Here is a 25,810-nt window from a genome sequence, read left to right on the forward strand (position 1 = left end):
AAATACAGTAGAGAAATAGCCCAGGCTCTCTGTGGCCTGGGCAGAAGGCCCTGTCATGGCAGCCTGGCTTTATGGGGTTCATGGTGTCCAGGGATGCCACCCTAGGACAGAACTGCCCCTAGGGTAGGGATGTTTTCTCCAGGTCAACCTCTAGGTAGGGAATGCCAACTGGCTGGCTCCATCTGAGCTAAGGAGAGAAGGTGACAATGCCACCTGACAAGGATCCATCAGTGGATTTTCTTCCAGCCACCACAGGCAGTTGAGCCAGCTGCAGAGCTTCTGTGTCTGCTGTTACCTGGAGAACAGGTGAGTGTCAGGGACAGTGTTAGATGGCAGCTTTTCCTGGCTTAGTGAATGCAATAAGGGCAGAAGGGTCAAAAGAAGATGGTGGGTAAGGAACCTGTGTGTCAGCTGGAGATCCAGCAGCCCTGATAAGGCAAGAGGAGAAGGGATATGTCCATCTGAGCCAGTGGGTGTGAAATTCCTGGGAGCAAGGTCTGCAAAGTTGTGGACATTCTGTCTTGGTCATCTTCATGTGTGTGACACTCAGAGTCCTCCCATCACTTCCTCAGGGAAGATTCCCTTGTGGCCACTTGGCAGAATGGACAAGGGGGAAGAATTCTATGTTAGTTCTTTCTCATTGATGAGAGAGCATTTATTTCCTCTGCAGCTATTTTCTTTCAGAGTCACTGGGCAGCTGGTGTCACACGAACTGGGTTTAACAGGAGATTTCCACAGTAGAAGAGGACTGAGTCCAGTTTCTTCTCATGTCAGGGTGATTGCATCTGCACTGATGATCTCCTGGGCTTTGCTCCAGTGGGTCACTGGTGAGTGGGTTCTGGGCCCATTGTACTGGGACATGGATTTCAGACTCTTTCTTCCCTAGCTGGGACAGAGTGAGCCTGTGTTGTTTTGGCCAACAAGGCTGTGCTGCTTTTCCAGACAGCCCAGGTCCTGACCTCCATCCACACAGTGGGGAACTTGGAGTGTGGGCCGCGACCAGCCAAGGCCCCTGTCATGTTTGCTCTTGTACAATAAACCCCTGGGGCTTTCCTCCTGTCCCTAGTGACATATTCCCTGAGATCACTGTGAGGAACAGGTGGGTTTGCATGGTAGTGTTTCTGGATTTTGGAGGTGAAGTTCTCTGTGTTTCTCATCTCAATGAGCAGAAATAAGTAAAATGAAAGAAAATAGATTGGAGTTCCTTTGAGAGGATGAAATCAAAAATTTTGAGTTTGACAGGGTCAAGAGGGCTGAACAAGTTGGTAGGAAGTGTGTAGGTCAGGGAAATTTGCTCATCTTTCAGATTCTTTCCTTGGGAATATGAGAATGTCCTCTTATCTTGGACTGTGGGGCACTCTTATTGCAAAAGGAGATGGACTGTGAATCTCCTCTCTCTCTCTCTCTCTCTCTCTCTCTCTCTTTTTGTTGTGCTGGGGAAAATACCAAGCACCTTGTGCATGTGAGGCAAGTTCTCTACCAACTGAGCTAAGTTACCAGCCCCCAGGTAAAGTGTGAATCTGATTGATTTTAACCCTGATTTTCATGTTTTATAAAGAAAAAGTGATGTCCCCATATTATTTCTATTGGTATAAGTCATTGATCACATTGAATAAATGAAAATATTAAAATTTACTTGTTTGTTAATAACAGTTCTGGTTTAATGCTAAAATTTCAAAAATGTCAAACAGTTTGCTTTGGATATGAAATGTCCTCGGATGTCAATAATATTTGATTTATTAATGTGTTTTATGTTTTTAGTTCCATGTCCTGGCCCATCATGTCATTTTATAATTTGTTTTTTCAATGTGCTTTCACAGCTCCAAATCTGACATCTGGGAGGACTCTCCACTCCATCACGTTTATTACTTTCATTCCTACTTAAGTTGTCCTTCTGATTTTTGATGCAGAACCCCCGACCCTGTGGTCTTGGGCCTTGTAGGACCGTGTTTGAGGATTCAAGAGGACTTGGGGTGGCCGTGCCTCCTCAGAGGATCCAGGTGTCTTCGCAGCAGTGAGGCTGTAACTGAGGCAGACTGGTGGCCATTCCCCTCTCCAACATGCACCTTGAAATAGCAGCCTTGGCAGGGTGGGGGCAGCCCCACTTCCTACGGGATCCTGCTTCTCTCTCCTCCTCCTTGCTTACTCAGAGCCTGCTGCAATTCTGGCAGTCCTGGGAGGATGGTGTCTAGGGTCCTGGTCACACTGACCCTAGCTGAGAGCCTGACCCCTGGCTTGATTGGGTCCCTGCAGGGCTCCCAGGAGTAGGTTCTGGGCTGCCTTCTGGATGTGGCTGCAGAGCTAGGTCCTGAGATCTAGTGGGGGCAATGCTGTCCAAGCCTCAAGGCCAAGGTGGCTGTAGCTCAGGCCTGTCCTGGTCACGGAGGATGGAAACTGACCCCAAGGTTGTCACTTCCCTTTGTCTTTTTTTTTTTTTTTACCATTTCCTCAATCTTCTTTCCTCCCTCCGTCTGTCCCTTCATTTCCACAATTTTTTCTTTATTTTGTTGTTTTTCTAGCTTTTAAATTATTATACATGAATTCTTGATTTTAGGTGTCACTTCTGAAAAACTCAACTCAAATATATTTCCTATGATTGCTGAACTTCATCTATCTATCTATCTATCTATCTATCTATCTATCTACCTACCTACCTACCTATCTATCTGGTATTTCAGCCTGTATATATAGTCTATCATTTCTGTAAATGTCAATGTATTGAAATATATTTCCTCACATTTCTGAACTCTCTCTCTCTCTCTCTCTCTCTCTCTCTCTATATATATATATATATATATATATATATATATATATATATACATACATTTACATTATGCATTTCAATTTATGTACTTAGCCTGTCATTTCTGTACAATTAAACCTATAAACATCACTTTGATTTAAACTGAGCCCCTCCTTCCATCATCCAGTAGTTTGGATTCTTTGAACTTCTATGTTGAGTTCTGTGTTTTTTGTTCTGCAAACTATACTTTCTGGTATTTTTATGTGTTAAATGATATCAAATACTCCCCCCACCCCTGAAGTACAGTTTTTTGGTTTCTTATTTGCTAATGGCTTTGCAAGGCTCCTGCAGGCTCAGCCCTGCTGCCCACAGTTTATACATGAGGACTTTGCAATGTGACCTGAGCTTGAAGGCGGACAGGGGCAGCAGGATGTTGTCTCAGACACAGGTGTGAATTTTCCTGTGGCTCTGGGCCTCTGGTGAGAGATTTAAGTGTTGGATATATTCAGATTAATAGCTTTATAGGGCTGGCAAGCAAATTTTAAGATATAGTGAGAAAAAATGACTACTTCCCATATGGACCTAATAGTGTACTGATTTTAATACTAATTGAAAGTGAATATCAAATGAAATGATCCGATGCATATGTGAAAAATTTGTGTGTGTGTGTGTGTGTGTGTGTGTGAGAGAGAGAGAGAGAGAGAGAGAGAGAGAGAGAGAGAGAGTTAATGGTCCATTCCTGATTTTTCTGACCGCAGGTGCTTGTGAGGAAAAGGTGATGACCCAGTCTCCAGGCTCCCTGGCTGTGTCTGCAAGAGACATGGTCACCATCAGCTTCAAGTCCAGCCAGAGTCTCTTATCCATCCACAAGGACTACATGGCCTGGCACCAGCAGAAGCCAGGACAGGTCCCAGGCTGCTGAACTCCTGGGCAACCATGTGGGCAGCTGGGGTCCCCTGGAGGTTCAGGGGCAGTGGGTCAGGGACAGATTTCCCTCTCCATAAGCAGCCCCAGGCTGAGGACATGGCTGATTGTTCCTATAGCAGCACCGCAGTGCTCCTCCCGAGAGCCTCAGCCTCAGACCAAGCCTCCCAAGGTTGAAGGTCAGGGAGCCTTTGCTGCCATGGCTGCTTCCCCCTCCCACAGCCCTGAGCTCTCCTGCCTCCTCTCCTGACAGAACACATGTCTTGATCATTCGTGGGGGGTGTGCAGGGCCCAGGAGAAAATTCAGGAACTGTGCCTGTAGGGGTTGTTTATTTATTTAGTGGGAGTCATCAAGCACAAGTGCTGGGCAGGTCTCCTGAGGACAGTACAGAGTTTTCATGGTACATGAACCTGTTTACAGGGAGAGATCACAAGACTCAGCCAATATTGTCTTCACTCTCACAGAAGAACCTAGTGATGTTCACACACTGAGGACTGATTCTCCTCGTGCCTCCTCCAATCTGGACCTTAACATTTTGATTCCTTGTCTTCCTGGCTCCTTCTTGACCTGTAGTCACCTTCCATTTGCTTCCTTCAAGTAGCGCTTTGTCTGCCTTGGGTTTCACAACAATTGACACCTGTCTGTCTGTCTGTCTGTCTCTCCCTCTTTCTCCCTTCCTCAGACATTGTATGTCAGAGGAGCCTTTTGGATGAGGTTCACTATAAGTTGTTCCTGCTCTGTCCCCTCTTCTGGCCCCTGGTCCCTTCTCATTTTCATCAGCTGTTCTCATCATTTTCTTTTCATTTCTGTAATTTATTAAAAAATTTTAAAACAACAAAGACCTGGGCTAAAGGTAAGTGTCCACTGCAGTTCAAGCCTTTGGCTCCTGGTGAGGATCTTCCCATACTCCACATGTTCTTCTGACCTCAGCTGTCCTCATTCTCCCATAGGCCATTCTATAGTTCCTTGGGTCTGTCACCCTAGACAAGGTGATGTCATATTACTGACCTTTCCTCATCCTGTGTCCACTCTCTATTCAGGTCTATTCCTGGGCAGTTATGTCTGATGTTGTGATGGGAGGAGGTGGTGCTCAAGTCCCCTCCACCTTGAGTGTGAAGACACCATTTGATCAATGTGAACCTGCAATACATCAGGGCACCACCTTGCAAGCCTTAGAGTGACCTCTCCACCTCTGATTGTTCCCAGATGGGGGTGGGCTCTCCAGGGTGAGAGGCAGGGAGAGTGGAGTGTGCACATCACTGTATCCCTGCTGGGTCCTGGAATAATAAGGAAGAAGCACAAGACTGAGGTCAAGCACTAGCAGCCATTTCTATGATTGTCCTCTATTAATGGTTGCAGGATAAGTCAACTGTATGAGTTTTTGATTAGGTTTGAATCCCAATTTCACAAAGAGCAGCATTAGCAAGAACAGGGGGACCTCTAGAAGTTTCCTACACCATCGCCCTCCATGTGCCAGAGTCCTGCCCAGGGCCCAGGTCCTGCTCCTCCTGCAGTGTCCATGATCATCTTGTCCTGTCAGAAGGGGCCTGGACAATTCTGTGCTTGTCCTCCACATGCCAGGCCAGGCTGCTGCAACTGACAGGGCCTCTCTTGGGTTTTCCCTGAGCTGTGGCTGACACAGTTGTGGTCCACAGCCCTCAGCTGCACCCGTTTCCCTTTTCCTTCCTCCCTTTCTCCCTCCCTCCCTTCCCTCCTTCCTTCCTTCCTCCCTCCCTCCCTCCCTCCCTTCCTCCATCTCTCCCTTCCTCTCATCTCTGCCATGCGAACAGCACTGGCTTCATGAAAGAAGGTTCAATTCATAAGAAATTGCTAGGGAGTTTTAAATTAAAGAGAAAAGACCCTTATTACCTTTAATACCTGCTCCTGGACAGCTTCTCTTAGCTCCCATCTCCAGCCATTTAATGCGGTGGCGAGGTTTACAGAAGAAACAAGAGAGAGAGAGAGAGAGAGAGAGAGAGAGAGAGAGAGAGAGAGAGAGAGAGAGAGAGCATGCCAGGGAGTGGGCTTTTATTGGGGAACAAAAAATTCCAGGGAAAATCCCATCCAATGAAGGTTAAGGGAAGCAGCATTCCAAGGTAAGGGGTGACGATTGGGTCTTTGGGGCAGTGGCCAGACATGCCTCTGGACAGACAAGCCTTCGGACCTGGAGAAGGATCGGGAAAGCTCTGACACAGCTGTGTCTAAGTGCCTCTCACCCAGCCAGGGAGGTGAATCAAAGGAAATCAAATTATAAATATCAAATCCTAAAAGGGGTTCTCAAATGGTGGGTAGGAGGAAGGCAGCACTGTCCACCTGCCCCTCAGCTCAGGATTGTCCATGGAATGTGTAACTTACCATGGGGACTCTGCCTCAGAGCTGCTCTGTGAACACTCTGCAGCATACAGCACCTGTACTGGGAGACACAAGCTGAGAGCTGCTGCAACCCACTTTGGCTGAACTTTTCCTGAACTTCATGATCTTACACTTTTGGAGAGCTCACAAAGCTTTTTGGAGAATGTCTGTCAATTAGGATGTTTGTCTACCACTCATGGTAGAAGTTAGCTGCAGCATCTCTGGCAAGAATATCTAGAAATGATGCTCTTCTGTTAGGGCTCCCTAGTGGATGGTGCCTGATTTCAATCTGTCTCACTACTGCAGATGTTCACATTGATTCCTGGGTTAAAGAAATATTTGAGACTTCTCTCCTGTAGTTCTTCTTTGTCTATTTGAAATGAGCATGAGTCTGCGGGTGTTACTAAGTGGCAGAGCACTTACCTAGCATTCCCAAGGTCCTCACTATGATGCATCTCCAACAATACAGCTCAAAAAGAGTTAACATGAAATTGTTGAAAAGTTCCTCAATCCTTTATAGATATCCCATTCCTCATCAAACAATCAGTATCAAGCTGAACTCATGGAACATCTTTTGTTTAATGGGTTATGTTGCATAATTACAAATCTTGATTTTCAAGTTATACAGACCTGGCCAGTGAGAGGCTCCTTCCTGGTAGTTTCTCTTTACTTTTGCCAGGGTCTCATCATTTTTGGAGGACTTATTTTGTTCCCAACTCAAGGTGGTGGAGGGGTTTCTTATCCTAAGATTCCTTTAGTGGCAAATAAGTCTGTGCATTTGAGTGCATGTTGGGAGCATGGGCTATTGTGCCTGGGTTAAAGAGAATGTGTAAATAACTCTCTCAGTCAACCCATCTATGGACCTCAACATCTATCATCTCCTGATCTATCTGCATGCACACTCCTATCTATTCCTACATACAATTCTGAGATTATTCTGATATTTCTGATTCCAGTCAAAATTGTGTTTGTTCTAACGATGTCCCCTTTTGTTTGGGATCCCTTCCACCTACAGTGAGAATCGTGGCTCTGATTGTCTCTGGTGCATTGTTTCCCACCAACATTCCTCTGACTGAAAGCAACCTTTTGACATTGGCCTGCCCTCCATTAGACAGCTTCATGCCCACTCGTGAATGTACCCTGATCCTGCTTTGATAACCCTTGCCAGGGCACATTAATCTTTACACACAGGTACAGATGCAGTGTCAATTGCCTTTTGTCACTGTGAAAAAAACCTGGGGGTAAAACACTTTAGAGGAGGAAAGAGTTACTCTGGGTCATGGTTTCAGTCCATGATCAGCTGGCTCCAAGACAGAGGTATCATGGCAGAAGGTCTGGGTGGAGGAATGCTGCTCAGCCATGGGATAAGGAAGGTATGAGGAAGGGCTCAGGGTAAAGAAGCACCCTCCAGGGCACAACCTCAGTGACCTCCTCCTTCCCAAAGGTTCTACCCAAGAAATCATATAAATCATTCATTCATCAAATGGATGAATACCGTAATGAGGTCTTTACCCCATGAGACTTTGGGGGACCCTTCATATGTAAGCTGTAACAAAAGCCCTCTTCCCTCTGCCTATGTCCTCACCTGCACACTGGGGCCACACTGCAATGTGTCCTCCTCACTGTGCTCCACATTTGACCTGGACAGGGGCCTGCACTAACACCATCTGCATGAGAGAACACCCTCCTCCCCTTGCTTCAGTGTCCCCTCCAACACCCAGGTGTCCTCTTTTGCTCCAGTAGCCTGGAGGGTCTTCCAGCCCAGTTCTCTGACCCACCTTTCTCCTCACCAAGCATGTGCCCGAGCCTTGCTCCAGCCTCTGGGACAGTATTCTCTTAGGACCTGGGTGAGATTTGGTGACAGAATAAAGACAGGTTAGGATACAGGGTAGACTCAGGGCAGAGGAGCAACTGGTCCAGTATACCAGGATGAAGGGACAGCAGTGGCATACGGTCAACATCCTTCCCTTCCTTACCAACCTCGGTGCCTGTACTTGGTGTGTTGTGTCCCTTTCTGTTGCTTCCTCTTACCGCCCTTTGCATTTCTGGCTAGTAACACTGATGATTTTTCATGCCCAGGTCTTCAAAGAGTCAGGTATAGAGGAAGCCTCTCTAGAATAAATATTGTGCTCAGGTATAAAAAGGATGAGGTCAGTGATTTTCCTGCAGGGTGTGGGGTGTGTGGGGCTGTGAAAGAGCTCATGAACCTTGTCTTGGTTGGAGAGTGAGCAGGAGAAGTGTTTCCTGAACCTTGATGAGACCAAGAGGTCTCTCTGCTCACAGGAACAATGGATGGTTCTCTCCTGTGCCTCTCAGGAAATACATTTTCTGTAGGCAAATCTGGGCTGCCTGGTGTATGGTGCAACACCTGGAGACACTTGGCCAGGCCTTAGAGGAGCCTCCCTGCAGCTGTGCCCAGCCTGCCCAGCCCTGCTGATTTGCATGTGCCCATAGCACAGCCCACTGCCCTGAGGACTTCTTAAGAGGCTGCTCACACCCTGTGCAGGAGTCAGTCCCTATCAGGACACAGCATGGCCATGAGGGCTCCTGCTCAGCTCCTGGGGCTCCTGCTGCTCTGCCTCACAGGTAAGGAGGACACACTGAGGATGTGCTCAGACCACTTTCATCAGTGCTGCCTGGTGTTCAGGGAAATCCTCTTATGACATTATTAATTGTGTGCATATTTCTTCTCATCTGTTCAATTGTAGGTGCCAAATGTGACATTATAATGACCCAGTCTCCAGCCTCCCTGTCTAAATCTCAAGGAGAAACAGTCACCATCAGGTGCCAGGCCAGTCAGGGCATTAACAATTACTTAAGCTGGTACCAGCAGAAACCAGGGCAAGCTCCTAAGCTCCTGATCTATGGTGCCAACCGTTTGCACTCTGGGGTCCCCTCGAGGTTCAGTGGCAGTGGATCTGGGACAGAGTATTCTCTCACCATCAGCAGCCTGGAGCCTGAAGATGTTGCCACTTATTACTGTCAACAAGGTAACAGTTACCCTCCCACAGTGATATAGGCCATGACAAAAACCTCCCAGGGAGCAGAAGTGTGAGGCTGGGCTGTCCCAGCTGCTCCTCATGCTGCCTCCACCTGCTGAGGGCACTGCTAAGGGGCAGCCAGGATCCCTGGGCCACTGAGGGGGTCTTTCTAGGCCTGGAGAAGTTCCTCTGCACCCTGTTTCTTTCTCCTTGTCAGCCCCAGCACTCAACCTTGAATTGGTGTCTTTGAAGGTGTGTGCACTACTCAGTGCAGTAGTACTCCACCCACCAATGGTGAGAAGAGAAAGGAGGCCAATCAGGAGAAGCACCATGATGAGTTCTTACCCTGTGATATACAGGAACCTGGTGCTGAGTGAGCTCAGCCAAGATGCCCAGGGGAACAGAATTGGTGTTCAGAGACAGAAAAATGAAGACAGTTTTTATGACAGAGATGACACTACAAAAACTGTGGACAAGACCTTTTCATAGTAAGTATTCTCTGTCAGCCTCATATGCAGTCACCTAGTGTATAAAGTCAGATCTACATCAATTATCAGAGAGTGAACGTTGTAAAAAACCACCAGAAACCTTCAACAGAAAGACCATAAACTGAACCATAAATAGCATCAAACAGCCTGGGAATTGATCTAGAACATGCTCATGTGTTTGGAAATGTGAAGTGGTACCTGAGTTGGAGACGTGCCCTGACCATGCACATATCTGTGATCGAGGCCTTCCACTCAGAGCACAAGCAGATGTGCACAGATCCCCATGTGCAGGGACCACACAGCATTGTCTGTGATAACTGCAAACTGAATCAGCTAAATGCCAATCAAGAGTAGAATGGAGACTCGGGAAGATGGCGGCGAAGGGAGTGCATTGCCCCCGTGTACCGCGTCACTGTGCGGGAGAATGACGAGTTAGAACGGCTAAAAGCTATCTTGTTAGGAATTTCCAGCAAAATTGGGGTGCTCCAAAACCTAGAGGAAGGATTCCCATCGCACGAGGATCAGCTACGTGGACTCAAACGTGAGAGATTTGTCCACACGGAGGGTCACTCTGCTTATTCAGCAAATCGCCCTGCGGCTAGAGTCTGCGGCGCACGCTGGGAAACGACGAGATAGCAACTCAAAGATACAGCACTGCGGATTCTGCGGGCTTCTGCCAGCTGTACAATCACCATGCTCAGTGCTGAATTCTGGGTTTGAGATGGGGGAAGGAAGCGGTCCAATTCGGTTCTCCACAACGGTCAGACCACAGAGGAAGCCAGTGACCACCATCTTGGAGAGCTGACGTCACCATCCCTGTTTTCGACTGATCGCAGCTCATTCAGCCATAGAAGAGGTAATTTCAGGCTGACATTCGCCTGCGTCTCGCAGACAAATTACTCAGGCTCAGTGCTAAAGAACCCATGGAAACTGCTTCTTGGAGCCTGCTCCTATCAGAACATACACCAAGCCTGGAGCGGCCGAATTCCGGCTCCCAGAACTGCTCTGGCCCAGGGCTAAAGAAACGGCAGAAACTGCTTCTCAGTCCGGGTCCTGCTGAATACTGTGGAGGTAAATACCAACCGAGCCTTCATAGGCAGTGGCAACAGGATTGAGATGGGGCATGTGAGGGCCGGTCAGGACTCACCCGTTGCTTTGGTCACCCGGCAGAGAACGAAATGCTGACATTCGCATGGGATACCAACATGGCAGAGATCTGATGTCATCAGAAAGCGGCAGAGGAGAGAACTTCATCAATACCAGCGGCAACAGAAACAGTTGGTCTCCTGGTAAAGAAAGTGAGTCACAAACACCCGAGTCTCTCTCACATTGTCATCAAGCCAGAGGGGCAGAACAGAGCCACCGCCCGCGCCCGGAACAGGCCCAGCGACCTGCTGACGTGGTAGTCACGACACCCCAATTGAAGTAGGGGCTGAGCGGAGCCACCACCCACACCCGCAAGGTAGGCATACCTGCGACTGATCGGCAGAACAGGCCCAGCGGCCTGCCGGCATGGTAGACACGTCACCCCAATTGGAGTAGGGGCAGAGCAGAGCCACCTCCCGCACTTGGAACAAGCCCAGCGGCCCACCAGTGTGGTAGACACATCACCCCAATTGGAGTAAGGGCAGAGCAGAGCCACCACCCGTGCCTGCAAGGTAGGCAGAAATGCGACCGACCAGAAGAACAGGCCCAGCGGCCCGTCAGTGTGGAGGACAGATCACCCCAATTGGAGGAGCACAGCCACCGCCCGACCCTGCAAGGGAGAATTTTCAACTATACAAGAGCAATATAAATATATAGGGGAAAAATTTCAAAAACACAACAGTTTCACCAAGCAGAAAGAAATGCGAGCAGTATGAAAAGACAAGGAAAGAAAGGACCACAAGCAATTCAGGTCAACTCAACTTTAGAAGAGGTAATAGCTGCAGCAGATGGAATGTCAGATAAAGAATTCAGGATATACATGCTTCAGATGATCTGGAGTCTCAAGGAAGACATTAGACAGAAAAATCAGACAATGAATGATTACTTCGACAATGAATTACATAAACAAATCCAGGAAGCAAAAGATCAACTATACAGGGAGATAGAGGTTATAAAAAACAAACAGAAATCCTAGAAATGCAGGAAGCGATAAACCAACTTAAAAACTCAATTGAGAATACTACCAAAAGAGTAGAACACTTAGAAGATAGAACATCAGACAATGAAGACAAAGTATTTCAACTTGAAAAGAACATAGAGAGCTCAGCAAGACTGTTAAGAAACCATGAGCAGAACATCCAAGAAACATGGGATAACATAAAGAGACCAAACTTAAGAGTCATTGGGATACAGGAAGGTATAGAGGTCCAAACCAAAGGAATGAGCAATCTGTTCAATGAAATAATATGAGAAAACTTCCCAGACTTGAAGAATGAGACAGAATCCCAAATCCTAGAAACCTACAGGATGCCGAATGTGCAAAATCATAAGAGATCCACACCTAGACACATTATAATGAAGATGCCCAACATACAGAATAAGGAGAGAATTTTAAAAGCTACAAGAGAAAGGAAGCAGATTACATTTAGGGGTAAACCAATCAGGATAACAGCTGATCTTTCAATACAGACTCTGAAAGCTAGAAGATCCTGGAATAACATATTTCAAACACGGAAAGAAAATGGGTTCCAACCAAGAATTGTGTATCCAGCGAAATTAAGCTTCAGGATGGAAGATGAAATTAAAACCTTCCACAATAAACAAAATTTAAAAGAATTTGCAGCTAGAAAACCATCTCTTCAAAACATCCTCAGCAAAACATTACAGGAAGAGGAAATGGAAAATAACAATGAAAACCAACAGTGGGAGGTAGGACAGTAAAGGGGGGGGGGATAATCAAAGAGGAAAACAAACCATGTTTAGTAACAGAAACAAACAAATATGGCTGGAAGAGCAACCCATATCTCAATAACAACCCTAAATGTTAATGGCTTAAACTCACCAATTAAGAGACACAGGCTAGTAGAATGGATCACAAAACAAGACCCAACAATATGCTGCCTACAGGAGACGCATTTGATAGAAAAAGACATACATAGACTGAAGGTGAAAGGTTGGGAAAAACCATATCACTCATATAGACTTCGGAAACGAGCAGGAGTGTCCATACTCATATCAAATAAAATAGATTTCAAGCCAAAGTTAATCAAAAGGGATAAAGAGGGACACTACCTACTGCTCAAGGGAACCATACACCAACAAGACATAACAATCATAAATATATATGCCCCAAACAATGGTGCAGCTATGTTCATCAAACAAACTCTTCTCAAGTTCAAGAGTCTAATAGACCACCATACAATAATCATGGGAGACGTCAACACACCTCTCTCACCACTGGACAGATCTTCCAAACAAAAGTTGAATAAGGAAACTATAGAACTCAATAACACAATTAATAACCTCGACTTAATTGACATACATAGAATATACCACCCAACATCAAGCAGTTACACTTTTTTCTCAGCAGCACATGGATCCTTCTCAAAAATAGATCATATATTATGTCACAGGGCAACTCTTAGACAATATAAAGGAGTAGAGATAATACCATGCATCTTATCTGATCATAATGGAATGAAACTGAAAATCAACGATAAAAGAAGGAAGGAAAAATCATGCATCACTTGGAGAATGAACAATAGGTTACTGAATGATCAATGGGTTATAGAAGACATCAAGGAGGAAATTTAAAAAATCTTAGAGATAAATGAAAACACAGACACAACATATCGGAATCTATGGGACACATTGAAAGCAGTTCTAAGAGGAAAATTCATTGCTTGGAGTTCATTCCTTAAAAAAAGAAAAAACCAACAAATAAATGATCTCATACTTCATCTCAAAATCCTAGAAAAAGAAGAGCAAAACAACAGCAAAAGAAGTAGAAGGCAAGAAATAATTAAAATCAGAGCTGAAATTAATGAAATCGAAACAAAAGAAACAATTGAAAAAATTGACAAAACTAAAGTTGGTTCTTTGAAAAAATAAATAAAATCGACAGACCCTTAGCCATGCTAATGAAGAGAAGAAGAGAGAGAATTCAAATTACTAGCATACGGGATGAAAAAGGCAATATCACAACAGACACTTCAGAAATACAGAAGACAATCAGAAATTATTTTGAATCCTTATACTCCAATAAAATAGAAGATAGTGAAGGCATCGATAAATTTCTTAAGTCATATGATCTGCCCAGATTGAGTCAGGAGGATATAGACAACATAAACAGACCAGTATCAATTGAGGAAATAGAAGAAACCATCAAAAGACTACCAAATACGAAAAGCACAGGACCGGATGGGTATACAGCAGAGTTTTACAGAACCTTTAAAGAGGAACTAATACCAATACTTTTCAAGCTATTTCAGGAAATAGAAAAAGAGGGAGAACTTCCAAATTCATTCTATGAGGCCAACATCACCCTGATTCCTAAACTAGACAAAGACACTTCAAAGAAAGAAAACTACAGACCAATATCTCTAATGAACCTAGATGCAAAAATCCTCAATAACATTCTGGCGAATCGGATACAAAGACATACCAAAAAAATTGTGCACCATGATCAAGTAGGATTCATCCCTGGGATGCAAGACTGGTTCAATATATGGAAATCAATAAATGTTATTCACCACATCAATAGACTTAAAAACAAGAACCATATGATCATCTCTATAGATGGGGAAAAAGCATTCGACAAAGTCCAGCATCCCTTTATGTTCAAAACTCTAGAAAAACTAGGGATAACAGGAACATACTTCAATATTGTAAAAGCAATCTATGCTAAGCATCAGGCTAGGATCATTCTGAATGAAGAAAAATTGTAGGCATTCCCTCTAAAATCTTGAACAAGACAGGGATGCCATCTCTCACCACTTCTGTTCAACATAGTTCTCGAAACACTGGTCAGAGCAATTAGACAGACGAAAGAAATTAAAGGCATCAAAATAGGAAAAGAAGAACTTAAATTATCACTATTTGCAGGTGACATGATTCTATACGTAGCAGACCCAAAAGGGTCTACAAAGAAACTATTAGAGCTAATAAATGAATTCAGCAAAGTGGCAGGATATAAAATCAACATGCATAAATCAAAGGCATTCCTGTATATCAGTGACAAATCCTCTGAAATGGAAATGAGGACAACCACTCCATTCACAATATCTTCAAAAAAAATAAAATACTTGGGAATCAACTTAACAAAAGAGGTGAAAGACTTATACAATGAAAACTACAGAACCCTAAAGAGAGAAATAGAAGAAGATCTTAGAAGATGGAAAAATATACCCTGTTCATGGATAGGCAGAACTAACATCATCAAAATGGCGATATTACCAAACGTTCTCTATAGGTTTAATGCAATGCCAATCAAAATCCCAACGGCATTTCTTGTAGAAATAGAGAAAGCAATCATGAAATTCATATGGAAAAATAAAAGACCCAGAATAGCAAAAACAATGCTAAGCAGGAATTGTGAATCAGGCGGTATAGCGATACCAGACTTCAAACTATACTACAGAGCAATAGTAACAAAAACAGCATGGTACTGGTACCAAAACAGGCGGGTGGACCAATGGTACAGAATAGAGGACACAGAAACCAATCCACAAAACTACAACTATCTTATATTTGATAAAGGGGCTAAAAGCATGCAATGGAGGAAGGATAGCATCTTCAACAAATGGTGCTGGGAAAACTGGAAATCCATATGTAACAAAATGAAACTGAATCCCTTTCTCTCACCATGCACAAAAGTTAATTCAAAATGGATCAAAGAGCTTGATATCAAATCAGAGACACGGCATCTGATAGAAGAAAAAGTTGGCTACGATCTACATACTGTGGGGTCGGGCTCCAAATTCCTCCATAGGACACCCATAGCACAAAAGTTAATAACTAGAATCAACAAATGGGACTTACTCAAACTACAAAGTTTTTTCTCGGCAAAAGAAACAATAAGAGAGGTAAATAGGGAGCCTACATCCTGGGAACAAATCTTTACTCCTCACACTTCAGATAGAGCCCTAATATCTGGAGTATACAAAGAACTCAAAAAATTAGACAATAAGATAACAAATAACCCAATCAACAAATGGGCCAAGGACCTGAACAGACACTTCTCAGAGGAGGACATACAATCAACAAGTACATGAAAAAATGCTCACCATCTCTAGCAGTCAGAGAAATGCAAATCAAAACCACCCTAAGATACCATCTCACTCCAGTAAGATTGGCAGCCATTATGAAGTCAAACAACAACAAGTGCTGGCGAGGATGTGGGGAAAAGGGTACACTTATACATTGCTGGTGGGACTGCAAATTGGTGCAGCCAATTTGGAAAGCAGTATGGAGATTTCTTGGAAGGCTGGGAATGGAACCACAATTTGACCCAGCAATTCCCCCTTCTTGGTCTATTCCCTAAAGACCTAAAAAGAGCATGCTACAGGGACACTGCTACATTGATATTCATAGCAGCAAAATTCACAATAGCAAGACTGTGGAACCAACCTAGATGCCCTTCAATAGACGAATGGATAAAAAAAATGTGGCATTTATACACAATGGAGTATTACTCTGCATTAAAATATGACAAAATCATAGAATTTGCAGGGAAATGGATGGCATTAGAGCAGATTATGCTAAGTGAAGCTAGCCAATCCCTAAAAAACAAATGCCAAATGTCTTCTTTGATATAAGGAGAGTAACTAAGAACAGAGTAGGGACGAAGAGCATGAGAAGAAGATTAACATTAAACAGGGATGAGAGGTGGGAGGGAAAGGGAGAGAGAAGGGAAATTGAATGGAAATGGAAGGAGACCCTCAGGGTTATACAAAAGTGAATACAAGAGGAAGTGAGGGGAAAGGGAAAAATAATACAAGGGGGAGAAATAAATGACAGTAGAGGGGTAGAGAGAGAAGAGGGGAGGGGAGGGGGATAGTAGAGGATAGGAAAGGCAGCAGAATACAACCGACACTAGTATGGCAATATGTAAATCAATGGATGTGTAACTGATGTGATTCTGCAATCTGTATACGGGGTAAAAATGGGAGTTCATAACCCACTTGAATCAAAGTGTGAAATATGATATGTCAAGAACTATGTAATGTTTTGAACAACCAACAATAAAAATTAAAAAAAAAAGAGTAGAATGGAAAATTGAAATAAGGGAAGTGAATGCAATTAAATACTATACACCAGTGAAAACCTTTCCTTCCTTCAAGACCCCTACAAGAGTAGGCAAGAGCTAGATACACTGGAGCTCATTACCCATGATTCTATTTTTATGAGATTCAAAAATGGCAAAATTTTGATAATTGTTTAAAGTTAGCTCAGAAATTTCATGAGAAAATTTGGGGTCAATGACTGTTTATACTTGCTTGAGGGTTTTTTTTTCCATAGCATTTTGCATATATTATTCTCTTTCCTCCTGCCTGCATATCTCTTCTCGGAAATTTCTGATAGACACATGGAAGTTCCCTTGGAAGTCATTTGTTGCTTTTCTCTTGTGGTTTTCAAAACTGTCTCTGTAAATTTTAATAACTTGTTTCTAACATTGTAATTTCTCCTTCTATAGGTTGGTCCTATTTGGGACCTTCAAGCATAGTTAACCTCAATGTCCATATTTTTCCTAACATCTCGTAAATTTTTAATCAATATTACTTTTCAAAATTATTTTATTTTTTAGTTGTAGTTGATCACAATACTTTTATTTTATTTATTTTTATGTGATGCTGAGGATCAAACCTAGGGCCTTGCATGTGCTAGGTGAGTGCTTGACTACTGAGCCCCAGCCCCAGTCCCCAGTAGTAATTTTAACAATCTTTTTTCCCTTTAGATGTCTCCTATTTTCATGGAATGCCTATAAAACGTTTGATGGATTTTTGACCATGTCCCATGTATCTGGTGTGTTTTACTCATGCCATTTGTTTCTTTTTCTGTATTCTCTTATGAGGGGATATTTCCACACATTTTAATACACAGGTGCTTTCTTCTACCAGGTGGAATCTGCTTTTGACCTCTCTATAGCAGTTTCTCATCTCAGTCAGTATATTTTTTAGCTCTAGAATTTCTGCCTGAAGGAAATATTAATACAACCATAAAATTTCCTTTGTAGCTAAATAGATTCATAGATGTCAGAATAAAAGTGAGTTTTAACAACCTGGAATGCTTTGAAGGCATGCCATGGCAGAAGTGTGGATGGTGTGTGTGGTCACTACTTTTGCATGTTTCTCCTTTTTACTTTATTTATTTATTTATTTATTTATTTTTGCATTGCTGGGCATGAAATACAGGGCCTCATGCATCCCAGGTAACACTCTACCACTGAGCAGCACACCGCTGTTGGCTCGTAATTGAAACTCCAGGAATGTGGCTGGACTTAGATTTCATGGGTCCATCCTACCTGTATCTTGAGCCATTAGACAAATCAAGAGAGGAGAGACAATCTGGCCCTGCCCTGCAACTATCTTAGTGGAAGACCATGACAGTGGGGTGGGGAGAGCAAGGAGTTAGAAAATCTGACATGTAGGACTTAACTATGGAGAAACAGACAGTCAGAGACCTGGGATCCAGTGTGAAATTGACTCAGCACAGCCATCAGGTTCCCAACGTCTAGAGAGGATTTTATTTATTTAATTCCCACTGAGGTGAGATATAGAAACATGAAGCCCTATCTTAAAACATCTGAAGAGATATATTCAGGGTATTTAAAATGCTTCTCTCATGCTGGGCCTCTTGTCTCCTGCTTTTTGCTGGACTCAGGAATGGAGAAGAGGATGGACACAACATTAGCAATTGACACCTGGTTTAGACCTCAGCTCTTCCTGACCTCAGTGAGTGACCTGGGTGGACATTTCTGCCGTGGCCTCTTCCCGGGTTCCCAGGAGTGACAGCTGGTTTTTGGGCTTCTCTCTGTGTGTGAGTGTCTGAGGCATGAGGTGGACAGGTGGCTGAGCTGTCTTCCTGGAGCTGCAGGACATCAGTGTGGAGAGCAGAGGGCACAGGACCCTGTGGACACAGAGGGGCTCACCTCAGGTTTCTCTCACTGAATTCTCTGCTAGGATGTTCCACTCCTTACCCACCAGAGGGCGTCGTGAACCTGCAAATAAACTCACCAGAGCCTCAGCCCTGGAGAGGCTGATCTAGTTTTCAAGCATAATTTAAATTTTACATTTTTTACTGGTCAGAGAACAACATTATAGGAAATTAAGACACCATGCCCTCTAACTTCTGACACTCAGATTTCCTTTATCCACTCATAGCACTTCTTATTTTACAAACCTCTGTGCAACTGATCCCTTCCTCTGCTGCCACCTGACTTTGCCCAGAAGAGTCATGTGGGCAATTCCTGTCCTGTGCAAATGCACGTGACATGTTCTCCAGGTTCTATGTTAAAAGGTTTCTACATTTTCCTTAAAATTGCTGATTTTATGAATATAGAATGTGGTTTGACCTTTTTTTCAGTACTCTCAGGAGATGTTTCTGTCCCTCTCCCTCCACTGCCTTCCTCTCTTCCTCCCTCCCTTCCCTAACTCCTCTCTCTCTCTCTCTCTCTCTCTCTCTCTCTCTCTCTCTCTCTCTCTCTCTCCCTGCTTTGTTGTTTCCAGCTTGTTTTATTATTTGACCAGGATTACTAATCTGGGGTAATTAGCTGCACATTTTTTAGTACTAAATCCATTCAAGTAATTTGAGTTAGAATAAAAGCTCTTCATTAATCTGTCTGACTATGCACAGTGTTGGAGGCTCTGCTTGGCCCCACAGTCCAGGCAGTTTGCCCCTCATGATATAATGTCTCCACAGAGGCCCCTGCAGCCCTTTCAGTGCCCACATGTTATAAAGGAGGACTTTGCCACAAGAACCAAGCTGTGCCAGGCAGGCAGTGCAGCAGGGATGGTGTCCCTGGTGTGCCTGTTCCTGTGGCTCTGGGCCTCAGGGGAGCAACTTAAGTACTTCAGTGGCCTCAGAGTAATAAATTTGTGGAGTTGGAATAGCAATTAGAAGATGGACTGGGAAACAGTGGAGATATATATATATATATATATATATATATATATATATATATATATATATATATATATATCTATCTTACTGTTTGCTGACTCACAAGACCCTGGCAAAGGGATTGTAGATGGTATTTCAAAGTACAAATGACACAGTGTGTGTTTGTGTGTGTGTGTGTTTGTGTGTGTGTGTGTGTGTGTGTTCATAGTTCATTGTTCATTTCCCTGATTTCAGGTGCCTGTGCAGACAGCATTCTGTGTCTGCAGGAGACATGGTCACCATCAGCTGCAAGTCTAACCAGAGTCTCTTATTCAACCAGAGCACGACAGGGCCTGGAACCAGCATAAACCAGAACAGGGTCCTGGCCTGATCCTCTCCTGAGTGCCCCCAAGGGCAGCTGGGGTCCCAGTGCTGTTTAGTGGCAGAGGGCCAGGGACAACTTTCCACAACAGGCTCCAGGGTGAGGCAGTGTACAACCACATGCTTCCCCCACAGAGCTTCAGACTCAAACGTGAACCTCCTGCCAGGCCAAGGGTTAGTGAGTCTTTGCCAGTTGCTTTCTCCTCAGAGGACATTCAAGTATCCTTCTTGCTGAGTATCACATGTTTCTGATTTATTCCTTGAATAGTTTGCAAGTCCCAGGGAAAAATTAAGAAAATGTGCCTGTTTTAGATCCTAACCTAATTAAATATAGGACTAATATGTGACACAACTATCCCTCTGCTGGACATTAACTCAAGGGAACCAGGTCACCAACTGGGATGACCACACAGCCATGATCACTGCAGAATTCTTCACAGTGTCTATGAGGAGACAGACAAAGGCTTAACTGGTGGGTGAAAGGACAAAGGAATAGGCTCTTTACAGGTCAAAGACAGGAGAGGGCACAGTTAGGAGGCCATTGCCAACACCCAGGTGGGCTTGGTGGGTTCGCTGGTGCAGGGAGATTAAAGTGGGGGGAGCATGGAGGGGTCCATTTTGGAGATGGAGCTCTCTACCGGTGCCCCCTCTCTGACCTGCCCATCATTGAGTCCTTCTCTCTCAAGACTTCTGCCTGTACTTGCAGAAACTGCTACTGCCTCCATTCCTCTGGTTTTCTGGACCTGCTCAGAGCCATAGAGCTGTCTTTTGAGGAGTCTGGGTGGTGGGCCTTTATCCCCCAGTTTCTCTTCTACAGGGAGCTGGGACCCTGACCCTTCCATGTGGAGGGCTCTGTTCCCAGGGCAGTCCTCTCTGCATGAAGACAGGGGTCTCTGGTGTTTAGAAGTCACCTATGCTCCTGGCCTCCTGGGACATGCTCAGAGTAGGCCAAACCTAAGGAGGCATTGGCCCTGGAGGCCAAGTTTAACAAGCTCCCCAATTTTGATATTTGCATGAATCATATTTGAATACAACATTAAAGAAAACTAAATGAATGTAAATATACTTCAGTATTAAATAAAGTGATAATTTAAAAAAAAAACACAGGATCTATCTTGAACATGAAGTCACAAATAGGGAAAGGTTTGTGTTGTGGCATTTTGGTTTTGAAGGATACTTCCATGCATGGATTGTCTTTTATTTTATCTATCTATCTATCTATCTATCTATCTATCTATCTATCTATCTATCTATCGATAGATAGATATCTGAAGATGGCAATGAGGTTCAGAGAGGAGTGGTAAGCTGGTATTAAGGACCATCTCAGCAGGAGATTGCATATCTTTTGCAGTGCATAGAGCCACCAGTGTGTGTCGCTGTCTGCTGTGGGCTGTCAGGAGTGTCTCCCATGAGGGCAGAGCACTAGGGTCATTTGGATGAACCAAGTCCAGGTCCTGGTGCAAACATGTTCTGTTCCAGTCTGTTTACCACATGTAGAATGCAGACAAAGGACAGGCGAGGCGTCTGACTCTTCATAATCTGATATTCTGAGATGCTGAAGCAGCTCTGAGCCTTTGGCCCCACATCAAAGGAATCCTCACAAGAGGAAGGCAAAGGGCCCTGAAAAAGGAGAGACCTTCAGGGGACTGTGCAAAGTGTGGGCTGGGCCAGCAGAGGGCAGCAGTGAGCACTCTCATTTCAAGGTCCCCTTCAGATCTTGCTGCTGTTCAGGGACCCTGCATGAGAAGGTGTCTGGACCATTTGTGGGAAATTAGGGAGAGCTGGAGAGTGCACGGGACACAGGGCATTGCTCTTTGTGGGTTCGGGAGGCTACTGTAGACTGGTCTTGCTGCTCATTAGGGGGAGATTTTTTTTATGGCACTTCTCATGTTAGGGTGGGCAAAGCTGAAGCTCACTAGGTGGTGTGAGCCTGGGCACCGTGAGGCCACCTGACCTCAGGGAGCATCTCCCTGGAGTGAACTCTTACTTGGAAGTCTCATGGAAGAAGAGATATGTTTAAGTTCACACACACAGACAGGATAAAAGGCACACATTTTATTACTTGTGATGAGAAAAAAAAATTACAAGCTGAGGTTCAAACTGTTCCAAGAGACAGCAGTGGGAACAAGAAAGTATTTGTTCACTTCACACTGACCTTAGATGACAAAAGAAGTCCCATCTTGAAGGATCTCATGAAATAAGTTCAGCATATTTGGAAAGGTGTATGTTGGATGTCTTTGATCCTGCTGTTTCTTGGATCTGGACTCTGTACTGGAGAAGCGGGATAGGATACCTGGTTTGACTTGACACCTGGTTTTGCCCTGAGCTCGTCCTGAACTCAGTGCGTGACCTCGTTAGACACATCTGCTCTGCCCTCTTCCCTTGTTCCCATAACCGTTGGGTTCTGAACTTCTCTCTGTGTGTGAATGTCTGCCCCATTTGATGGTCAGGTGGGAGCTGTAGAGCATCATTGTGGAGAGCAGAGGGCACAGGACCCTGTGGACACAGAGTTGGCTCACATTCAAGTAGGTTCCTCTCACTGAATTCTGTGCTAGGATGTTCCACTTCTTGACCACCAGTGGGTGACATGAACTGGGGGGATATACACTCACCATAGCCTCAGCCCTGGAGAGACTGATCTATATTTCAAGCATAAATTTAATTTTACATTTTTACATGTTAAGACAGCATCGTTATAGGAACTGAGTGAGACACCTGTCACTCAGGTTGTCTTTTGTGCATTCATAGCAATCAGGATGGAGGTCACCACTGTACTTGTCACAGCTGGCACCGCAGCATATTGTTAAGGCTGTGTGCTCCTGGGCCAGGCAGGGGTGCTCCACAGAATCATATGGGGACCCAGGCAAGGGAGGCTCCATCCCCGTGTGCACCATGTGGAGCCCATGTCCTCTTCCCTCTGCTCCTGTGGGAGAGGAGGCCTGGAATGTGAGTGAACATTATTTTTATCTGTTAAAGAATATGGTTCCCGCCCCCCGCCAAAATCACTCTTCAACAAGACAAACCATGAAAGAGAAAAACAAAAGACACTCTTTATTTTTACAGAGATAAGTCAGCTCATTAGCACTCTTACACTTCATGGACAATTCAGGAACTACTCAACACTTCCATCCATAGACCTTCTTTCTGTGATGCTCACATTATGTAAGGTGCATGCATGTTTTCATTACCCAGTGAAACAATATTACTTTGTGTGAACAATGGACAATACATCTTTGTCATCATTTTTTTTTTAACTTCTTACTGTTTGTCTGCATGCATTCAATTATTTTGTGTAAAATATTGCCCTAACCCAGCAGCTAAGCTATTAGCCTCTTATCCTCCCCACCACCCTGCCTTTCTGTGAGTGAGGAATCAGGCTGTGGCTTCCTGTGTGGCCCTGGCTCAGGGCTCATCTTGAGCATGTTGTGGGATGTTGGTCAATGGTGGAGCAGGTGCCTCTTGGGCAGAAGCTCTGGTTTCCATTCCCACAGCCAGAGAAATGACTTTTTTCCACTGCATGAAACAGTATAATTTTTAATTACATTTATTTCCCTTTTTTTGTGCTAACACACTGCTTTTCAAGCTCCCCAGGTTTATGTACATCTCTATCTGCACAAGGTACTCACCCGTCTTTTTTGCACCCAATATTAGTGCACATTCATCCACTAATTCATGCCACCCTGTGTGTGCCTTTACACACCTCCGTGTCTCTCTGAGTGATTGCTCCTCTGTGAGCAGCGTCTTTAGTGGTTTCTCCAAATCAAGGACAATTGTCTGTTTTTTTTTTAAATTTTTTTTAATATTTATTTTTTTAGTTTTCTGCGAACACAACATCTTTGTTTGTATGTGGTGCTGAGGATCGAACCCGGGCTGCATGCATGCCAGGCGAGCGCACTACCGCTTGAGCCACATCCCCAGCCCTAACTGTGTGGTTTTAATCACAGTTTCCCTTTACCACAATTGTTTCTTTCACCTTTCTTGGATTCCAAATATTTTAAAAATTACTTATTCACAACATTCATTTTAAATTTAAAGAACTGTGAATTATTTTTCATCCACATAAATAAATATTTGCATATAAATTTAATACTCATCACAAATAGTTGGGATTTCCGTTACATTCACCAGGAGCTCTATTATCTAGGAATCTCCTTGACACCATGGCACAACCTTCTACTTTCTTGGTAACATATGAGTGATTTTTCCAACTCTGATCCTTTCAAAAATGAAGGCAGGGAGTCAAGGGTGTCAGGCAGGGAGAGTGGAAACTGCATCCTCACTGTATTCCAGCTGGACACTGCAGATTAATAAGAGAATACAAGTTTAAGTGCCCAGTTAATAAGCCATCATTTTCCATTCATAAGTTATTATAGGCTTAGGTATTTTTTGTGTTTGTGATTAGATTTGAATCCCAACTACACAAAGAACAGCATTTGCAAGCATAAAGGGACCTGCAGAAGGTCCCTATACCATCCCCTGCCTGTGCCCGAGTCCTTCCCAGGCCCCAGGTCCTGCTCCTCCTGCAGAGTTCACACTCATCCTGTCTGCTCATTCAGAAGGGGCCTGGACACCTCTGTGTTGACCTACCCATGCCAGGCCAGGCTGCTGCAGCTGACAAGGCCACTCATGGGTGTGACGTGAGCTGTGGCCCAGGTAGTCCTGGTCCACAGCCCTCAGCTACACCCTGTTCCCTGAGTTCCCAGCACCTTCCTCTCACAGGGCAGAGAATCTGCTGATCTGCTACCCAGACCAGCAGCTCATGTGGCAGCTGGGCCACCCAGGCAGGCAGGTTTTTGTTCAGGGCTGCACCACTGTGGGAGGATGCTGTGTGGTTTGCCAGCAGTAATACACCCCAGAATCCTCAGCCTCCACCCTGCTGATTCTCAGTGTGAAATCTGTTCCTGACCCACTGCCACTGAACCTGTCTGGGACCCCATGTAGTGGTTGGATCCTTATATATTAGGTGCTGTGGAGCCTGGTCTGGCTTGTGCACAACCCAGTTTAAATAGGTGTCTCCATCACTGTGTAGGAGGCTCTGACTGGACCTGCAGGAGATGGAGGCTGGCTCTCCAGGGGTGACAGGCTCGGAGACAGGAGTCTGGGTCATGACAATATCCCCACTGGTTCCTGAAAAAAAAAAATCATAGTTTAATGCAAGGTTATATAAATACTTTAGGAGAATTTGTGCTTTTTCCTTTATTGTGGATTTCAGGTTAACTTATTTTTGTGATTTTGATTTGTACAGTAAAGTTATTTATGTTTAAAAACATCTCAAATATTGTGATTTAGAAGAGCCTCTCTAGAATTGACCTACAACATCCCCCTCATATTATGTGACAATATTGATCAGAGCCCAGTCCCTTGATCCTTCTGGAATACACTCTCACATCAATTGACCTCAGCGGCCTCATCCTAGAAGACAGATCTGCACGTCTCTTACATGGATATAGCACACATGTGCAGAATTGGTGCCCAGGGCTCCCCTGGCTCCCCAGTCTCCCACCTTATCCCCTCTGTCCTCACCAGGGATCCAGAGCAGCAGCAGCCCCAGGAGCTGAGCAGGGAGCCTCATTTTGAGAAGCTGAGCTGAGGAGTCCTGGTGAGTCAAGGGCAGGTTTGAGCTGAGCTTTTATGTCAGCCTTGAAGGAAGGCCCTCCCCAGGGAACAGCATGCAAATGCCCAGGTGTGTGCTGGGTGGGGATAGGGACGGAGGGAGGGGCCTAACTTGTGAGTCCAGGGACATCAGATGTCTTCTATTTTTGGAGGAAATACAGTAGAGAAACAGCCCAGGCTACTTGTGGTGTGGGGAGTAGGCCCCATCATGGAAGCCTGGCTCTGTTGGCATCAGGTGCCTAGGGCTTTCCTCCATAAGAGAGCACAGACCAAGCATTTAGAGGTAGCCTGCAGGTCAGCC

General features: G+C 44.6%; 1 long non-coding RNA gene across 1 annotated transcript; it reads right to left on the minus strand.

Annotated features, from left to right (window-relative positions):
* Positions 1 to 23,408: 23,408 nt before the first annotated feature.
* Positions 23,409 to 25,487, minus strand: LOC114103258 (uncharacterized). Its single transcript, XR_003584641.3, has 3 exons — positions 25,420 to 25,487; positions 24,942 to 25,023; positions 23,409 to 24,193 (listed from the first exon to the last, which is right to left on the minus strand). It is a non-coding gene; the product is annotated as an uncharacterized lncRNA (long non-coding RNA).
* Between the last annotated feature and the right edge of the window lie 323 nt (positions 25,488 to 25,810).

Source organism: Marmota flaviventris, chromosome 14 (genome assembly GCF_047511675.1).
Source record: "Marmota flaviventris isolate mMarFla1 chromosome 14, mMarFla1.hap1, whole genome shotgun sequence".
NCBI lineage: Eukaryota > Metazoa > Chordata > Mammalia > Rodentia > Sciuridae > Marmota > Marmota flaviventris.